Source organism: Hemiscyllium ocellatum, chromosome 2 (assembly GCF_020745735.1).
Source record: "Hemiscyllium ocellatum isolate sHemOce1 chromosome 2, sHemOce1.pat.X.cur, whole genome shotgun sequence".
Taxonomy (NCBI): domain Eukaryota; kingdom Metazoa; phylum Chordata; class Chondrichthyes; order Orectolobiformes; family Hemiscylliidae; genus Hemiscyllium; species Hemiscyllium ocellatum.
This window is the reverse complement of record NC_083402.1, coordinates 66,562,845-66,583,436: the sequence shown is the minus strand read 5'-3', so window position 1 is coordinate 66,583,436 and position 20,592 is coordinate 66,562,845. Positions and strand designations below refer to the sequence as shown.

Here is a 20,592-nt window from a genome sequence, read left to right as displayed (position 1 = left end):
GTTGATGTAGTTCATGTGGACTTCAGTAAGGCATTTGATAAAGTCCCACCCGGCAGATTAGTACAAAAACTAAAATCACATGGAATTCGGGTTATGCTAGCTAGATGGATACAAAACTGATTTGGTCATAGAAGACAGAGGGTAGCAGTGGAAGGGTGTTTGTCAGAATAGAGATCAGTAACTAGTAGTGTTCCACAGGGATCAGTCATAGGTTGTCTGTTGTTTGTAGTATATATAAATGATCTGAAGGAAAGTGTAGGTCTAAATAATAAGTTTGCAGATGACATGAAGATGGTGGAGTTGCTGATAGTGCCGACAATTGTGAAAGAATACAACAGGATACGGATAGATTGGCAGATGGAGTATGATCCAGACAAATGCGAGCTGATGGGTGGCACAGTGGTTAGCACTGCTCACAGCGCCAGAGACCCGGGTTCAATTCCTGCCTTAGGCGACTGACTGTGTGGAGTTTGCACATTCTCCCCGTGTCTGCGTGGGTTTCCTCCAGGTGCTCCGGTTTCCTCCCACAGTCCAAAGATGTGCAGGTTAGGTGAATTGGCCACACTAAATTGCCCATAGTGTTAGGTGCAAGGATAAATGTAGGGGAATGGGTCTGGGTGGGTGCGCTTCGGCGGGTCAGTGTGGACTTGTTGGGCCGAAGGGCCTGTTTCCACACTGTAAATAATCTAATCTGATACATTTTGGAGATCAAATTTAGGTTTGAAATCTACTATAAATGGTGACACCCTTAGGAACAATAGCATACAGATGGATCTGGGCGTGCAGGTTCACAGTTCCCTAAAAGTGGTAACACAGGTAGCCAAGGTGATTAAGAAGGCATATGGTGTCTCGGGCCTTATAGGCTTGGCATTTCTTTGGTGTAAAATCTGGTTTGTTTTATATTATATCCATTTGGTAGTTATCTGTTAATTTATTGTTCTGCTTTTCTGGGTGAAGGGTGGTTACGTCTTTGTTGTAAAGATGTGTGGGGTTGAGATGTGGAGGGGGAGGGTGGCATCCATTATTCACTTGCAGGAGTGTAAGTAACATTTTTTTTTGGTCTGGGTGTGGGGTGCAGCCTTAACTAGAAGGTGCCAAGACAGCTGTAAGGTTGGGAGTGAATGCCCCCTGTGGATGAGTGGGGAGATCTCTGGAGATTTGTGGTTTTTGGGTTTATCTGTTCAAGTTAGGAATAGTGATTAACTTCTTAGTTTTAGTAGTTTCAGTCGTGTTTGTAGGAATAGTATTTAGATTTGATAAAGTCTATGTTTTTTCCACTCACCGGACATTGAATGGACTTCTTCCTCTCGGGGACTGCGGGCTGTAGTGTGCTGTCATGGCTAGCGATCTGTTCAGGTGGATATAAAAGGGATCGATTACCCCATTAAAAGGAAGAAGGCACTTTCAAATCTAAAGAAGGAACGAGTTGACCTCGCTCTTTTGCAAGAGTCACACTTAACCGATAGGCAACATCTGAAGTTTCAGCAGGGGGGATATGAGAGTGTATTCTTCTCCTCCTTCAACTCCAAAAGCAGAGGTGTGGCCATAATAGTACAAAGGAAACTCCCATTTCAGATGATAGATCAAATTAAGGATAAATATAGGCAGTTCATCGTTCTCAAGGCTCTGGTACACAGAGAAAAGTATGGCATCCTGAATGTTTACTGTCCCCCGCTGCATTCTCTTAAATGTTTAGTTGACGCAGTCTTTAAATTAATGGCTGTTGAGGTGTGCCACATGATTATAGGAGGAGACTTTAATCATCTCATGCAGTCTAGACAGTTAGTGAACTTGTGTAAGGGGTTGGGGCGAGTGGATGTATGGAGGTGTCTCCACCCTAATTGAGGGATTTTACCTTCTACTCCAACCTGTACAAGTCCCACACAAGAATTGATATGTTCTTTGTTCCGTCGGATTGTTTGGATTTGGTATTGGCCGGTAGGATTGGGAACATAACTATTTCGGACCATGCAGCAGTGTATTTGGACATTAAGACAAAGGTAGTGGAATACACACATGGCACTGGCATATGGATCCATTTCTGTTGAAAGATGGCAACTTTGTACAGTACATTACAAGGGATTTCAGGGCTTTTTGGGACTTCAATCAGGGTACGGCCAATAATCCATCGGTGCTTTGGGAGATCACCAAAGCGTTCTTAAGGGATCTGATTATTTTACACTCAACAACGAGAAAGGGGCAGAGAGGAGTGCAGCAGCAGATGCCCGAGGCCTGGCTGAAGGCAGCTGAGTCGGCATATTATAACAGGCCATCTGTGGTTAAGTTACAACGGGTCATGGCTCTCCAGGCTGCTCTGGACTTCGTGTTCACACAAGTGGTGAGGAGAGGGGTCTCCTTTGCAAAGCGAAGGCTGTTTGAATATGGGGATAAGCCAGGTAGATAGCTGGCTTACCTGGCTAGGAAGAAAAGTGCTCCACAATCCATTGTGTCTTTTAGGGAGAGAACTGGCAACATCACTTGTGAGTTGAAAAAAATTAATGCTAGATTTCGGAAGTTGTAAATAGAGTTATATTGGTCAGAGAGCTGTGGGGATGGAGTAGCAAAAATGGAATACTTTTTTGAAAACCTGGACCTCCCCAGTATAAACGCAGATCAGGCCTTCCTTTTAAATGTACTTCTGATGATACAGGAGGTGCAAGAGGCGGTAAGGCAGCTCCAAGGTGGCAAGGCACCAGTCCAGACGGGTTCCTGAGTGAATTTTACAAGGGGTTTACACACATGTTAGCTGAACCACTTCTGGAGATGTATAGTCATTCATATAGTCAGGACTGCCCACTCTCCTCTCTTAGGGAGGCTTATATATTCCTTATTTTAAATAAAGGGAAAGACCCTGAGGATTGTGTGTCGTATGGACCCATCTCGTTGTTGAATGTGGACTTCAAGATTTTATTAAAGGTGCTGGCTGTGAGGTTGGAAAAGATACTGCCCGTTATTATGAAAGAGGAGCAGATGGGTTTTATCAAGGGCTGCAGCTCCTCCAACAATATCAGGCGGGTATTGAACATAGTGCAAGTATGTCAGCAGAGATTAATTCTAGGCTTGGTGGTCTCCCTAGATGCAGAAACGGGTGGAATGGTCGTATCTCTTTACTGTTCTAGATTGCTTTGGTCTGGGAGGGGCCTTCGCTAGGTGGGTGGCAGTGTTATATAGAGACCCCAAAGCAGCGGTTATCACATATGGGGTCAAATCGAGCAATTTTAATGTGAGGAAAGGCAGCCGACAGGGATATCCTTTCTTGCCATTACTATTTACCCTGGTAATTGAGCCATTGGCGGAGGCCATCTGAAAGGACCCTGAAATAATGGCACCAAGGTGGGAATTGGAGACCACAAAGTTACTCCGTGCAGGTGATTTCCTTCTGTTTTGGCTAACCCGGAGAAGTCCATATCACGGCTAATACAAAAATGAAATTATTTGGCAGTTTCTCGGGATACAGGATAAATTTTGCAAAGTCGGAAGTCATGCCCATGGAGGGATTGGTGGAAGTACCGAAGCTGGAGGACGGAATGGAGTTTCCTTTTGGGAGGTCACGGAGAGGTTTTCTCTATCTGGGAATTTTTATTACTCCCCTACCTTCCACCAGCTGTACAGAGCTATCTTTATTGAGAGAATAAAGCAGGCCTTGCAACAGTGGGAGGGATTACGCATATCATGGTTAGGCTGTATAGCGTTTATTCCTATGAGGATGCTCCCATTGTTATTACCCAAGCAGGTGCTGTGGAGGTTTGGCAGTTGGCTTGGTTTGCCATAGGTGCCCCCTAATTAAATTTCCCAAGCTGCAACCTCTGCAGGATATGGGGGGAACGGGTGAGGGGTGGACATACCAGATCTGAAGAGATACCAGATAGGTGCCTTGCTGTAGAAAGTGGATGAATGGATGCATAAGGACTCAAGGTCAATGTGGCTTGATGTTGTGGCCTCACAGACAAGATATCCCCTCATCAATTTATTGTTTTTGGATAAGATGAGATCTGTGGTTGAGCACTGTGTGATCCCGATTATCATAAATACGTTGAAAGCGTGGAGGATATGCGGCAGAGTGAGGGCAATTTGTTTAAGACTTCGCCGTTCACCCCATTTGTGGGAGCCCCAGGATTTAGATCAGGGTCAATGGACTCCGGCTTTAGAGCATACGAGGGTAAGGGAATCTCCTGTTTGGGAGATTTATTCGAGGGAGAGGTCTTGATGTTTTTCAACTAATTAAGCCAGAAATACAGGATTCCTAATAGGGACATTTTCCGATACTTCCAGGTAAAGGATTATATACAGAAGAAGACCACGCTCTTGGCTCAGCCCTGTGAGTCGGATATAGAAAGAAGAGTGCTCCGATGTGGGAGTGCTCTTTCAGTTAGTACCATATATAATCTGCCATGAGGGAACGCCTTGGGGAATATGGAGATACTCCATGGATCTGGAATCAGGAGTTAGGGGAAGAAATCTCATCAGAAACATGGGAGGATATATGGGGGAATATAAAGAAAATATTAATATGCAATAAAGCACAAGTGATGGAATTGAAGATTCTTCATAGGACCCATATGGCACCAGAGAGGTTAGCAAAGTTTAAGAAAGGGTCTTCTCCGAAATATCCCAAATGTAAAATCAGCATAGGCACCCTTACATATTGCTTTGGTCCTGTTACAAGATTTGCAGATACTGGGGCGCCATAGTGAATGAGCTGGAGAAGATCCTGGGAATTGAAGTTAAGGAGGATCCAGTATCCCTTCTTTTAGGATTGCCGAATCTGCCCTGTTTGGGTGAGCATGGGGAGAGGTTATTTAACCTGCTGCTGCTCCTTGGATGCTGCCTGAACTGCTGTGCTCTTCCAGCACCACTGGTCCAGAATCTGGTTTCCAGCATCTGCAGTCATTGTTTTTGTCTAGAGGTTATTTAACCTTCTTACACACTGTGCGAGGAAGAACATTCTAATGAATTGAATATTAGAAAAACCTTCAGGTCTTGCAGGGTGGTGCAGACTTGTGATGGAGCACGTCCACCAATTTTATCTGACAAGTATGGTGCGCCATGGAACAGAGCAATGTTATAGGACATGGCAGCCCTTTCTAAATTACATAGACATGGACCTATTGGTGGTACTGATTAGGGCCTTTATATAGCCATGAGGATCGTATATGGTAGCCCAGGGACATTGGGGGCAGGGGGAGGGAGGTGGAGGTGGGGACGGGGGAGGCCTACTAAATACAGGTATAATAATTGTCACTCCCATGAACAGGAGCTTCAGTGGAGGTGCAGCGAGTGGAGTAATGTAATGTAGTGCAATGCAATGTAATTTAATTTTATTGGATTATAATTTAATTTAGTACTATTTCATTTAATTTGAGTTTATATTAATTTGGGTTAAATTAAGTAAATATGAGATGATCGTATCTTGAAGAGTACTAGGCAGTTTATTGTTAACGTTACTGTAATATAATGATATGATATTATTTCTACTTTTCTGTACTTCTGTATTTTTATAACTTTTCATTTTTTTTGTAGCAGTTGCAGCAACATAAAATTTTGTTAGGCCGCATTTGGAGTATGTATGCAGTTTTGGTCACTATGCTACCAGAAAGATATGGAAGCTTTGGAAATAGTGCAGAGAAGGTTCACCAGCATGTTGTCTGGTCGCAGGGCCATTGGCTATGAGGAAAGGTTAAAAAGACTAGGATTGTTTTCATTGGAAAGATAGTGGCTGAGAGGAGACCTGATAGAGGTCTCCAAAATTATGGGAGGCATAGATAGGGTGGATAGTCAAAGGCTTGTCCCAAGGATGAAGTTTCAGTTACAAGGGGGCAGAGGTTCAAGGTGAGATGGGAAAAGTTTAAGGGAGGTTTTTCAGAAAGAGATTGGTAGGAGCCTGGAACACACTGCCAGAAGTGGTGGAGGAAGCAGGCACATTGGTGACATTTAAGAGGCATTTCATGGTAACTTGGAGGTAATAGAAGAATATGGACCGTATAAGTGCAGGTTTGTTTTTTCAGTTTAGTTAGGGCATGATTGTTACAAGTTTGGAGGGCTGAAGGACCTGCTCCTGTGCTGTACTTCTGTTTTGTTCTTTGACTTTAAACTGGTACACTCCATTTGGCATCACAAAAGCTGAAATTTCCTTCACTCTTTTGGATAAAGGTACCTGCTAGTATCTTTTCAGTAAATCCAACTTATAAGTTGCTTGTCACACCTTCTAAATACTGTCTTCTAAATGTGAAATAGGATAGGAATCAGATTTTGTAACTGCATTGATTTTGCAATTGTCCACACATAACCATTGGGTACTATCTAGTTTTGGTACCACTATTATAGGTGAGCTCCATTCACAGCAAATCACTGATTATGATGTCTTTGAGCAGGTTTTCAATCTCTTTTGAACTTGTGTCTATTTTAGAGGGTTAGGCCTATAAGGGTATTGCTTAAGTAGCACAACATTTCCTGTATCTACATCATAATAAGATTAGTACTTCCCAGCTTATTCCTGTATATGATGGGAATGGCAGGGTTCAGGAACCATGGATGAAAAGGGAAATTGTAGGCTTAGAATGTGATTGACTGGAAAGACTGGGACTTTTCTCACTGGAGCGTAGGAGATTGAGTGGTGATCCTACTGAGGTTTATAAAATCAGGAGGGGCATAGATAGTGTCAATGGTAAGGGTCTTTTTCCTCAGGTGGGGGAGTTCAAAACTAGGAGGCGTATTTTTATGGTGAGAGAAGAAAGATAGAAAAAGGACATGAGGAGCAACTTTTTTACAGAGTGGTTTGTATGCCAGAGAAATGGAAGATGAACCCCCTACCCCAAATGTAATAAAGACAGGGTCATCCTTATCTTCACTTTTCACCCCACCAGTCTACACATCCAACTTAAACACTTCCGTCAACTCCAACTATAACTCACCAACAAGAATATCTTCTCCTCTCCACCTCCCTCTGCCTTCTGCAAGGACCATTCCTTTCACCACTCCTTGGTCCACGCCACCCTCTCCACCAACACCCCCAAATCACCTGGTATCTTCCCCTGCAACCATAACATATGCAAACCTGCCAACACTCTCTTATCTCCATCAAGGGCCCCTACATGAGACAGGGGTTCACCTGCCTCTCCTCCAACCTAGTTTACTGTACCTGGTGCTCCTGATTGGTCTTCTCTACATCGGTGAGACCAAATGTTAACTAAGGGCATGTTTCACCGAGCATGTCAGCTGGGTCCACAGTGGCTGACCTGAACCCCTGGTCACCGGCCCTTTCCACTCCCTTTCCAACATGTCCTTCCTTGGTCTGCCACAGTGAATTAGATCGCAAACTGGAGGAGCACACCTTATCTTCCACCTGGGAAGCCTCCAGTCCGGAGGACTTAATATTGAGTCCTTCAATTTCAAATAACCTTCCCATCCATCCCTGACTCCCTTTCCAGCCCCGCCTCCTTCCTTCCGTATCTTTGACTGACCCTTCCTTCTAGCTACCAACTTGATTCATTTCTCCCATCAACCAACCAGCTTGCACCCACCACCTGTATTCATTTATTACGACCTCACCACTCCACCTTTCTCCCCACCCAAAACCTTTACTCCCACCCTTTATCTGCAGGTCCCCCTACCACGTCTCTGTGTCATGATATTCTTTCTTGCGCAGAAAGTGAGGATGTTAAAAAGATTTTTCTTCTGCGCATCTACAGGGAATACACTGAGCAGGCCACGAAGAAGAAGATCAGGTCTTTCTCCACCCTTACACCCAAAATCCCCTCCATTGCACCTGCCACAATGCTCTAGTATGTTTGAAGCCTACCACAAGACCAGAGACAGTGGGTAAGAGTGCCCATACTAGATTTACACTTGGGGGCATGTGCTCCCTTGGTTTAAATTTTGACAAACGATCCGGAGCCAAGTGGACCCTATGGAGAATCTTCAACTGTAAAGTCTGGGTCCTATTGCAAATTGATACCTTTCTTGCATTTTCCCAAATGTCTTCCCATGTCACTGAGGTGACCTCAATGCCTAGTTCTCTCTCCCACACCTTGTAGAGTTGATTGAACTCATCTGAGAGGCTGCCCTCCAGTTGATGATATAAAATGCTGACAGAAAGTGTACTCTTAGCACGTGGCATCAGTCAAAAGTGTAGTCTTTTTTTGAATAAAATCCCTAACTTAAAAAAAAAGAGGTCTCTGCTAGATAGCTCGTATTTCTATGCTAACTGATCCAAAGGCATTATTGTGTGTCCTTCAAATAAATCACCCAAGCAAGACGCACCCCTAGCTGTCTAATGTTCAAATCCTGAATCCATCATCCCCAGTTGAAAACCTGGCAAAGCACTATAGGTGTAAGAAAAGATGTTTTGCCAATATTGCCTTGCCTCTGCTGTATTGCCCTCCATGCTTTAACAGTATTGGTAACTATTGGATTGTGGCAATATTCCTTAACTGTCCTCATTTTGTCCAAAAGCAGCATACAAGTAAGTGGGCATTTTGACTGAGAGTTTTCAATATCTAACCATATTGAAAAAGGGTCCCCACATGCCCAATCTCTCAAGTAAGATAAAAGCGAGCTTAGTTGATATTTTTTAATGTCCGGGAGATCCACTCCCCCAAGTCTGTGAGGCAATTGCAGTTTAGCAAATTTAATAAGAGACCGCTTACAATGCCAAGTAAAAGTGCTGAACCAGCCGTTCAGTCTCCTGAACGTTTGCTTCTCGAAAATCAGGGGGAGCATCCATATCGAGTAACAAAAGGGGGAGAATACTAATCGTAATAAGAGCTGTCCGACCTAACCATACGACTGGAAGTGTCTCCCATATTTGAAGGTCTTGTTTGATTTTGTTGAATAGTTGAACAATATTAGCTTTAAACAACCGATCAAAAACTGCAGTGATCAATATGCCCAAACACACAAAACCCCCCTTTGACCACTTAAATGGGAATCGAGATTCGCCTTCAAGACCTAGCACCTTCGTAAGACTTCACATAGCCTCTGATTTTGCATAATTAATTTTGTACTCCGAAAAGGTGCCAAACGAGCTGATGCATTGTATCAGGCAAGGCACTGAAACTGCTGGATTTGACAAATAAATGAGGACATTGTCCATGTACAACTAAATCTTACTTAATTTTGACCACATTTCTGGAGCCGATACATTAGGATCCCTACAAATGGCCTCCACCATTGGTTCAATCACTAATGTAAAAAGCAGTGGCGAAAGGGTACAGCCCTGCTGGCTGCCCCTAAAAATGCTAAAATTGTTTGGTCATATCCCATTGGTGATGACCACAGTGAAAGGGTTGCTGTAGAGACCCTTTACCCATCTTATAAAGGCTTCACCCTAGCCAAACTGCTCTAGAGTATAAAAAAGGTAGGGCCACTCAACTCGGTCAAATGTCTTCTCTGCATCTCAAGAAATCACCAATCCCTATATGGACTGTTGTTGACATGCTTGAATTGCATTAAGCAACCTCCTAACATTATTGGAGGAACTGCAGCTCTTTATGAAGCCTGTCTGGTCCTATTTAACAATAGAAGATAACACAGCCTCCAGCCTTAACGCAAGAGTCTAAGAGAGGATTTTAAAGTCAACGTTTAAGAGTGAAATAAGCCTGTAAGAAGACTGTCTCCAGGACCTTCCCCTTTTTAAGAATAAGCAAAATACTGGCCTCTCTGAGAGGTGGCAGGAGACAATCATGGCTGTATGAGTCAATAAGCATGTTGAGCATTGGGCCTGACAATATGCTTATAAATTCCTTAGAAAATTTGATAGGAAGTCCATCAGGACTGTGCAGCTTTCCACTCTGAAGCTGTTTCACAGCCTCCTGCACCTCTTGATCTGATAAGGGGGCATTGAGAAAAGACTCTTGTTTGGGGGTCACACCCAGGAGCTCCAGCTCCTTGAAAAAGAACTCCGTCTTGGCCTGCCCCTCCTCACAACCCTCAGATTGGTGTAATTCAGAGTAAAATCTCTGGAATGCCGCATTAATCTTTTTGGAATCACATGTTAGGTTCCCAGACCTAACTGTTGTAATGGCTTGAAGAGCACTCTTTTCCCTGGCAAGATACACTCGGTACGTGCCCAGTTTGTCACCATGCTCATATCACCTTTGTTTTGTGAAAGTAAGCTCCTTCTTTGCTGTCTATGTGAGCATGGAATTCAATGCAGACCGCAGTGCCGTAATCGTCTGTGGCTTGACCAACGAGGGCCTGTCAAAGTAAGCCTTCTCGGCTGCCTTCAGTCGTGCTTTGAGGAGACGTTGCTGCCCGCCCTTCTGTTGCTTCCTGCTGGCAGAGTAGGAGATAATTAACCCCCTGGCATGCAGTTTCCCAAAGGAAGGATGGGCTACCATCCGAGCCTGAGTTAATGTCTAGGAACACTCGAAATTCCTTGGAGAAGTACTCCACAAATGTATTATCTAAAGGATAAAGGAATCCATTCGCCAAATCCTTGGGCCCACTATAGTGACCTTAATCTGAACCAATAGGTACTGGAGCATGATCGGAGATGGTAATATTACCAATCGTACAAAATTCCATCAAGTCCAGGGTTACCACGGGGGTCAGAAAAGAATCAATCCTGGTGTGACATCTGAGTGAATTGGAAAAAGACGTAAAATCCCTGCCTGTAGGGTGGAGATGCCTCCAAACGTTCACTAACCCTAACTCCAATACAGATCCACTAATTGTTTATTTTGTACAGAGAGTATCGGGGGGCCTTTGGGCAACCTGTCTACCGTGGGATCCATAAGAAAATCTCCCCCTATAATGATATGCTGGGACTCGAGACTGATCAATTTAGAGAACGCATCAACCAGAAATTTGAAGGGATGGGCTGGAGGGCAGTAAACACTTAAAACACCATATTCTTCCCCATTTATCAGGACTTTGAGGATTACAAACCTCCCATGTGTGTCTTTAACATGCTCTAGTAACTTAAATGGGCGATTCCTCCTAACCAGTATAGCCACTCCCCTACTACTGATATTAAAAGAAGAAAAGTAAACCCGATCAAAGCCATTTTGTAGTGGTTTCAAATGCTCCCTAAGTGTGTCTCCTGTAGTAAAGCAATATCCACTTTTTCCTTTTTAAGACTCGAGTATCTTTTTCCTCTTAATTGGTGAGTGACTCCCCTTGATGTTCCAGGTACACCAGATTCCAGGTAAGTACCCCAGCCATCCTTCGGTCTAAATTAACTTAGAAATTGAAAGTATACATCACAACCACTCCTGAGTATAGTTTAGACCAGATTATTACCAATAAAAAAAGGAAAAGCAAGCCCCGACCAGACTTACTTTTTTTCAAGAAAGTAGAGACATACCCAAACAACACTACTATTTGCACATACTAAATTGTTTAGATGAAGTTAATTTGTCCACAAAGTCTCTTGCCTTCTCCAACATGTCAAAGAGATGTACAGATCCATCTAAGGTGAACCGAAGCACCGCTGGACACCTCAGAGAGTACTGGATCTTGAGCTCCCTCAGTCTTTTCTTGATGCTGTCAGCGGATTTCCTTTTCCGGATCATCGCTGCTGAGAAGTCCTGGAAGAATATGATCTGAGAGCCATCATAAGCTCGGACTTCTGGATCCTTCCCCTGGATTCTGGAAGCTTCCTTATCTCTCCTTCACTCTATAGTGATGAAACTGTACCAAGACAGGACGATGATGTTGGTCCAGACCTGACCTCCGCACCATGACCCAGTAAGCCCTCCCAATCTTTGAGCATCTCTTTCCAGCTTCCAAGTTAAGCAATTCCGGCAACCAGCCCTCAATAAATTTCACCAGTCACTCACCTTCCTTACCCTCCGGCAGACCGACGATCTGAATATTTTTCCTCCTGCCCCTGTTCTCGAGGTCATCAATCTGGTCAAGCAAATTACGGACCTGTGTCTCCTATCCTTGGAGGAATTGCTGTCAGCTTCCACCACTGTGACTTTGTGTTCTACCTCATCCATTCATTTCTCCAGGTCTCTGCAGCAGAATAGAGATCGGGGCCAGCTTCTCCTCTATCTGCTTGCCCAACATCTTGCGAGATTTTTTGGGCTCCCTTACCAGGACCTGGTAGATAATCGAGTCCAAGGATCCTGCAGGCTGAGCCGCGGGTCTGCCCTCGGACATAGCTTCTCCCTTCTTCGGCCATCCCGGATGGTGAAAACCGAGGTAAATTGCTCCCTGACAGTTTTCTGGGACTCCACAATCTTTCTAGAGTCCCAGGATATCGCAGTGATCTGGGTAGGATGGATTACAACTTCGTCCCACTTGTGCTGCCGTGTGGTGGTGTGCAATGTGATCTTCCTAGATCACCGCCATATTGGATCTCTCGCTAAGCAATCTTTAACTCTACTGTCTAAGTAATGCCTGCCACAAAATATTTATGGTTTCAAATTGTCAGGGTACAGGTGTTCTCCTGACATCACTGAAGTTGAATGTGTAACACTGCGTCTTAATTCAGTGTCTCATATCACTCAACTATACCACTTTCTGAAATGTAAGCCCTTTTGTTCCAGAATGAAAAAGATTAAAATACTAGAACTGTTGTCTGAATTCTAACACAACACATTCAGGGGCTTGTGCTGTGCAGCAGAATCTAGTCTGTGCATGTTTTTGAAAGGAGCCATTTCATACTAAATGAGTGGCAAAGCAAATTTTTTATTTTCACATTCTCCCCAATACAAAAGAAGAAGCTAAAATCCTGAGGCTTCCAACCCACAATGACCCTACTTTCAAGTCACAACTACAACTAAATATCAATATTTCTACAAGTTGCTTTGAATCATTACTTGGTTTTGAGCGCTTCCTGCAGAATGACAGCATTCTGGTTTAATCTGTATCTCCCTGCTTCTAGCTCATGTGGAAATAAATTGGTTTTCTATCTTCTAGAAATGAAATATGGAGGTAATCTGAAGGTCAGCGTAAATTAAGTTTAAATTCATGTTGGAAGTGGTCTGTCAGTAAACTGTGCCACAGCATTAAAAGGCAGTTTTATAGGAACTATTCTCCACCGGTTATATTCTGACGCTTACCTCTAAGAAGAGGGGAAACTGCAGTGTAGGGCTGAATACTTCAACACAGGAAGGAAGAGGAAATTGGAAATGGAGTCTATGCAGATAGCGGTTGCACATTGAAATTACAGCATCCCATCATCAATCACCCTTTATTTACAAATGCATAACCTTTGACAATAGCACTGCCTGTCATAAGTCAGGCATTCAGCCTTTCAATATCCATGACTTTCACACATTCATGTCAACCAGAACTCCCTGATTGGACCAGATTAACATCTCCAAACAGAGAACTCATACAATCACTACACACATCTCCAATAATTACTGAATCCTGCCACTAGTTTGCCCATTCACCATCTTGTTTAGGTAATGGTAGTGAAAAATAAACGAAAGCTACAAAGGGAGACAAAGATAGAGATGTGCGTAATATTCATCAATGTTTTGATTTTAACCTGGAGGCAAGTTTTGTGCCATGATTGAGATGGCTCTGGGTGAACTTATGCTTCTTCTGAAATATTGTCAGCATCCTCTTCCTTTGTAAAACAAAACACTATTTAAGGAGAAAATACTCATGAAGAAATCTAGCTTTGTATTGCACCTCTCTTTGTAACCAATGGGACGTACCTACTTACTTTTTACATGCCAATAGAAGATTTTGGATTCATCTTTATTAGAGCTGCCAAATCTATTCTCATATTCTCTTTGCCAGCCTTTTTCTTTCACTCCACCTCTCCTCTCAACTAATTGCATTTGGCTTGTTTCTCATTCAAAGCATTTACCTGACATGCATCATACGTGCTCTTTTAGTGTTTCATTATATTCCCTATGTGCCTCATCATCTAGTGAATTAGTTTCGCTCCTTTACCTTTAGTCTGTATTGCAATGTACCTTGCCTGTATCTGAAATGGTCCCTTAAGTATCAGCTGTTGTTCTGTTAAAGTTTTTTCTGTCAAACTTCGATTCTATTTTATCTAGGCTAGATCCCCTCTCAGAGCATTGAATTAAGCCCTTGTACAATATTGAAATTCTACTTCAAATTATTCTTTCCTCTTTTCTGTTACTAATCTAAATCTCCTGTCCCATATACACGGGCCAATTTTGTCCACCTAATACCCCAGAATCAGTTTCAGCAATGCCTCTTTCTTAGTTAGTCATAGAAATGCACAGCATGGAAACAGATCCTTCAGTACAACCCGTCCATGCCGACCAGATATCCCAACCCAATCTAGTCCCACCTGCCGGCACCCAGCCCATATCCCTCCAAACCCTTCCTATTCATAAACCCATCCAAATGTCTCTTTAAATGTTGCAATTGTACCAGCCTCCACCACTTCCTCTGGCAGCTCATTCCATACACGTACCACCCTCTGTGAAAAAGTTGCCCCTTGGGTCCCTTTTATATCTTTCCCCTCTCACCCTAAACCTATGTCCTCTAATTCTGGACTTGCCAACCCCAGGGAAAAGACTTTGTCTATTTACCCTATCCATGCCCCTCATAATTTTGTAAACCTCTATAAGGTTTAGGGCGGCACGGTGGCACAGTGGTTAGCACTGCTGTCTCACAGCGCCTGAGACCCGGGTTCAATTCCCAACTCAGGCGACCGACTGTATGGAGTTTGCACATTCTCCCCGTGTCTGCGTGGGTTTCCTCCGGGTGCTCCGGTTTCCTCCCACAGTCCAAAGATGTGCGGGTCAGGTGAATTGGCCATGCTAAATTGCCCGTAGTGTTAGGTAAGGGGTAAATGTAGTGGTATGGGTGGGTTGCGCTTCGGCGGGTCGGTGTGGACTTGTTGGGCCGAAGGGCCTGTTTCCACACTGTAAGTCATGGGTGGCACGGTGGCACAGTGGTTAGCACTGCTGTCTCACAGCGCCTGAGACCCGGGTTCAATTCCCGACTCAGGCGACTGACTGTGTGGAGTTTGCACGTTCTCCCCGTGTCTGCGTGGGTTTCCTCCGGGTGCTCCGGTTTCCTCCCACAGTCCAAAGATGTGCAGGTCAGGTGAATTGGCCATGCTAAATTGTCCGTAGTGTTAGGTAAGGGGTAAAATGTAGGGGTATGGGTGAGTTGCGCTTCGGTGGGTCGGTGTGGACTTGTTGGGCCGAAGGGCCTGTTTCCACACTGTAAGTAATCTAATCTAGTCACCCCTCAGCCACCAACGCTCCAGGGAAAACAGCCCCAACCTGTTCAGCCTCTCCCTATAGCTGAAATCCTCGAACTCTGACAACATCCTTGCAAATCTTTTCTGAACCCTTTCAAGTTTCACAACATCTTTCTGATAGGAAGGAGACCAGAACTGCAATATCCAACAGCGTCCTGTATAGCTGCAACATGACCTCCCAACTCCTGTACTCAATACACTGACCAATAAAAGAAAGCATTCCAAACGCCTTCTTCACTATCCTATCTACTCGTGACTCCACTTTCAAGGAGCTACGAACCTTCACTCCAAGGTCTTTTTGTTTAGTAACACTCCCTAGGACCTTTACCGTTAAGTGTATAAGTCCTGCTAAGATTTGCTTTCCCAAAATGCAGCACCTCGCAATTATCTGAATTAAACTCCACCTGCCACTTCTCAGCCCATTGGCCCATCTGGTCCAGATCCTATTGTAATCTGAAGTAACCCTCTTCGCTGTCCACTACGCCTCCAATTTTGGTGTCATCTGCAAACTTACTAACTGTACCTCTTATGCTCGCATCCAAATCACTTATGTAAGTTACAAAAAGTAGAGGACCCAGCACCGATCCTTGTGGCACTCCACTGGTCACAGGCCTCTAGCCTGAAAAACAACCCTTCACCACCACCCTCTGTCTTTTACCTTTGAGCCAGCTCTTTCTATTCATTTAGGAGTAGAGTGGAATACCTACTGAAATACCTGATGAAGGGTTTTGCCAGAAATATTAATTTTCCTGCTCCTCAGATGCTGCCTGAACTGCTGTGCTTTTCCAGCACCACTCTACTCTAGAATCTTGTTTCCAGCATCTGCAGTCATTGTTTTTACCTTTCTATTCGTTCATACAATGTGGGCATCACTGGTTAGGCTCGCATTTATTGCCCACCCTTAGTTGCCCTTGAGAAGGTGGTGGTGAGCTGCCTTCTTGAACTACTGCAGTCTATTTATTGTAGGAAGAGCTACAATGCCATTAGGGAGAAGTTCCAACATTTTGACCCAATGGCACTGAGGGAACAGCAATATATTTCCAAGTCAGGTTGCTATACAGCATAGAGGGGAACTTGCAGCTACTGAATGTGTTTGCTGCCATGGTTCTTCTAAATTGTAAAGGTGATGGGTTTAGAGAGTGCTGCCAATGGAGCCTTGGTGAGTTTATGCAGTGCATCTTTCAGACTGTATACACTGATGCTACTGTGCATCAGCAAAGGAAGGAATGAATGTTCTGGATGTGGTCTGAGTCAAATGGACTGCTTTAGCCTAAATGGTGTCAAGTTTCTTGAGTGTTTTTGGAGGTAAGCATATCCAGGGAAGTGGAAAGTGTTCCTACAAACTTCTGATTTGTGCTTTGTGGACAGACTTTGGGGTGTCAGGAGATGAGTTACTCACTGCAGGATTCCTATCCTCTCATCCATTTCTCTAATGACAGTACTTAGATGACTAATCCAGTCAGTTTCTGGTCAATGGTAATTTTCACAGTGTTGATAATTTAGGATTCAGTAATGGTAATACCATAAAATGTCAAGGGGAGTGGTTAGATTCTTCCTTCTTGAAGAAGGTCATGGCCTGGAATTTGTGTGGTGGAAATGTTACTTGCCAGTGTCCAGGTCTGGCATTTGAATATGGACTGTTTCAGTATCTGAGGATCTGCAAATGGTGCTGCACAGTAAGATGACAGCGACGGGATAGACAATGTGAGGTCTCTTGAGCCTGGAGTTTGTCCACTGTCTGCTTTTCCTTTTCTTTCTTCTTTTCTCATCTATTTTTCTATTTTTAAAATTTCTTTAGTTTTTTTTCACATACCTTCTAGGGAGAGCACAGTCATGGTGGCGATAGCATCACAATCTGGAATCCAGCAACTAGGGTTGGGCAGTAAATGCTAGCCAAACCAGTGATGCCCTCTTTGAATGAAAGAATAGAATAAATATGTCCGGCAGTGGCTGGGGCCAGTGGGACTTCGATGGTTGATGGTGCAGTGTCTGGTCAGCCCAAGTGGCAGTTGGTGGTAAGGAACTCAGCTCAATGTGAGAGAGTGTGCCCTCTTTGGGAGTGAGGACTCAGTGCGGGGGAGAGTGTGCCTTCCTCAGGAGTGAGGGCTCAGTGTGGGGGAGAGTGTGCCTTCCTCAGGAGTGTGGGCTCAGTGTGGGGGGAGAGTGTGGCCCCAGTGCGGGGGAGAGTGTGGGCACAGTACGGGGGAGAGTGTGGGCACAGTGCGGGGAGAGAGTGCCCTCATGATGAAAGCCCAACATAGAGCGACTGTAACTGTATTTCTTTATTTTTCTCCTTTATACCTAAGACTTTGTACCTAAGATGGTGCCACGAATGGTGACTTTCTATACTTTTCATTGCTCTCCTGTACCCTTGTATTTGAGTACACGTGACAATTATACCTAATTCTAATTCTAACATTGTTTAAACCTATGAAGAGACCTACAACTGGTAAGAATTAAAGTACTTGCTAGCGAACTGAGGCATATATTTAGGTGGTCCAGACAAGCAAATATCTCTAATATATCATAAAGTAAAAGACACTTTGGAGGAAATAAGTAATAGTATCTGCATAATATCTGGCCATATTGTTAGGTTAATAGTGCTTGTTTTGTTTATGTCTTTTATATACAATAAAGCTTGCTTTTTATGGCATAGTTCAACTGTTTATAACAACGTGTGTGGCCTTCTTTTTAAATGTTACTTGTCTCAACCTGAATTATATTATATGTTGAGTTTGTAGTTTTCCAATCCACTACACCTTTCCAGAATCAAGGGAGTTTTGGTAGATTAGAACCAAATGCATCCACTGTCCCTGAATCTACTTCTTTTCAGACCCAATGATGCAAACCTTCAGTTCCAGGGACTAGTAATCCCTTTGTCCAATTAGTTTTCTCAATGATTATGATTGTTTTAAATTCATCCTTCCATTTTGCCTCTTCATTTTCCATTAGCACTGATATGCATTTTGCCTCTTCTACTGTGAAGATGAGTATGAAGTATTTAGTCAAAGTTGATGCAACTTCTTTGTTTTCCGTTATCAATTTGTAAGTCTCTCCATCTAAGGAACTAAGGCTCACTTTAGCTATTCCTTTCCTTTTTATTTTCACATGAAAACTGTTACCATTTGTTTTCGATTTCTTGCTTTTTTTTTCTCTCATACTCCACTTCTAACTTTATTAGTTGCTGGCTTTTGAAATGCTTCTAATCTTTTGGTCTCACAAAATTCTATGCCCGTTCTTTTAATAGGATATCATCCTTTACTTGCATGGTTAGATATGAATAAGGCATCCTTTGGTAGAGTTTTTCCTTTTCAATAGAATACATTTTTGTTTAAAATTGTGAACTATCTTAAGTGTTTGTCACTGCTTCCCTGACATCTTGCTGTTGTTCTAACCTTTCCAGTACAATTTATCTTCATGTGTATTCAATGTGATTGACTGTTAATTGTTTTCTGAAATGACCTAGCATGCCACTAAATCCAAGGGCAGTTGGGTTGCTAGCAATGCCCAGATCCCATGAAAGGGATTTTTTTTTTAGAAAACCCATTGATTACCAATCTTTATGCTTATAACATCAGTTTTAGATGTCCATTTTTCAAATTTCAATTCAATGAAATTTGAAATTCTGTTATGTTATGGTCACTCTCATCTATGGGATTCTTTATTATGAGGAAGAATTTGTTTTCTCTCATCAGAGTATTATCAGGCTTTGGAGTTCTCTTCCACAAAGAGCAATGGAGGTTTGAACTTTGAATATTTTCAAGACTGATTGATGCGGTCATCAAGTTAATGGGGGTGCAAGGGAAGGGTACAGCAGGCAGAAAAATGGAGTTATGGTCAGAATCAGATTGGCCATTGAGTGGTCAACCTCCTCGGATCAGAAAAAAGGATTTCTCGTACTCTTACTTCTTATGATCATTATCTTATGGAATTTATTGTTGTGAACCATGAGGAGGATAGTCACAGACATAAAGCATATAACTGATTGAATAAGTGGAAATTTTAATGCAGATAAATGCGAAATGAATTCCCATGGGAAGCATGGGAAATATAAAACAGAGGATATGATTCTAAAGAATTGTGTAGGAGCAGGGAGACGTGGAGAGTGCATGTGCTTAAATTGTTGAAAAGCCTGGACAAGTGGAAAAGTTTGTTGATAAAGCAGATGGGATCATGGCTTTTTAAACAAAAGTATATAATGCTAAACTAAGTAAATTATAAAACACTGCTTTTGCCTCAACTGGAGCATTGTGTTCAATTTTAGGTACCACATCTCAGGAAATACCTGAAGTCTTTACAGGAAATGTACAAATAATTTGAGGATAGATCCAGAAATGAAGCTGAGATTGTTCTCCTGAGAGTACAGAAGGTTGAGAGGTTAACTTTTTAAAATCATTCAGGCTTTAGGCAGAGTAGATGGAGAAAAAAACTGTTCAATTGATGGATGAAGAATGGGAAGACATTTATTTAAGTTATTTGCAGAAACACCAAAGGTGCCAGGAGGAAAATGTTTTCACACTGCATGTGATTCTGACCTGGCGTGCACAGCTTGAAAGATTGGCAGAGACCGAATTAACTGTCCCTTTTAAAAGAAAATTGGATAAGCTGCTAAGGAGGAGAAACAAATGCAAGGCAAAAGGAGCAAATACAATGCAAGGATAGAACTTTTTCATGTAGTGAGTAGTTCAGGTGTGGAATGCACTGCCTGGAAACTGTGGTGGAGGCAGGTTCAATTGAAGCATTCAAGAAGGCATTGGATGATGATTTGGATTAAAACAATGCACAAGGGTATGGGGGATAGGTAGGAAATTAGCAATAGGTAATGATGCTCATTTGAAGAGCTGGTGTAGACAGGATGAGCTGAAAGGCCTCTTTCTGTGCCATAACCTTTCTATGGGCAGAGAATGGGACTAATTAATTTTGTCTTGCGGGAATCTGCCATGGGTTCGATTGGCTGAGAGACTTCCTTCTCTACGAAATTCCATTATGAAAGGATAGCAAAAGGGAGCTAACAGAACCCAATGCAAACATCATGAGATAACTAGCTCTTTGTCTGTAAAAGGAAATTGATAAGCACCTAAAACAGAAAAACAGATGCAGGGCAAAAGGAGTAAATGTGATGTGAGACAAAATATTTTCACATAGTGAGTCATTAGGGTGTGGAATGCACTGTCTGGGAATTATAGTGGAGGCAAGTTTAATTGAACCTATATATTCACTTAATGATATGATTTTGAACAATATGGCGATCTCATCATTTATCAATTGGTCCAATTAATTTGCTATGGAATGGCAGATGGAGTTTAAATCTAAACAAATGCGAGGTGATGCATTTTGGAAGATCTGTACAGTAGATGGCAGAATCCTTAGTAGCTTCAACATACAGAGGGAGCTAGGTGTACAGGTCCACAGTTCTCTGAAAGTGGTTGTACAAAGGTGGT

General features: G+C 43.0%; 1 protein-coding gene across 2 annotated transcripts in view; it reads left to right on the top strand.

Moving 5' to 3' along the window:
• The window catches only part of epb41l4a (erythrocyte membrane protein band 4.1 like 4A), a 304,833-nt gene that overhangs the window by 125,278 nt on the left and 158,963 nt on the right, over window positions 1-20,592 (top strand). The window lies entirely within an intron of this gene.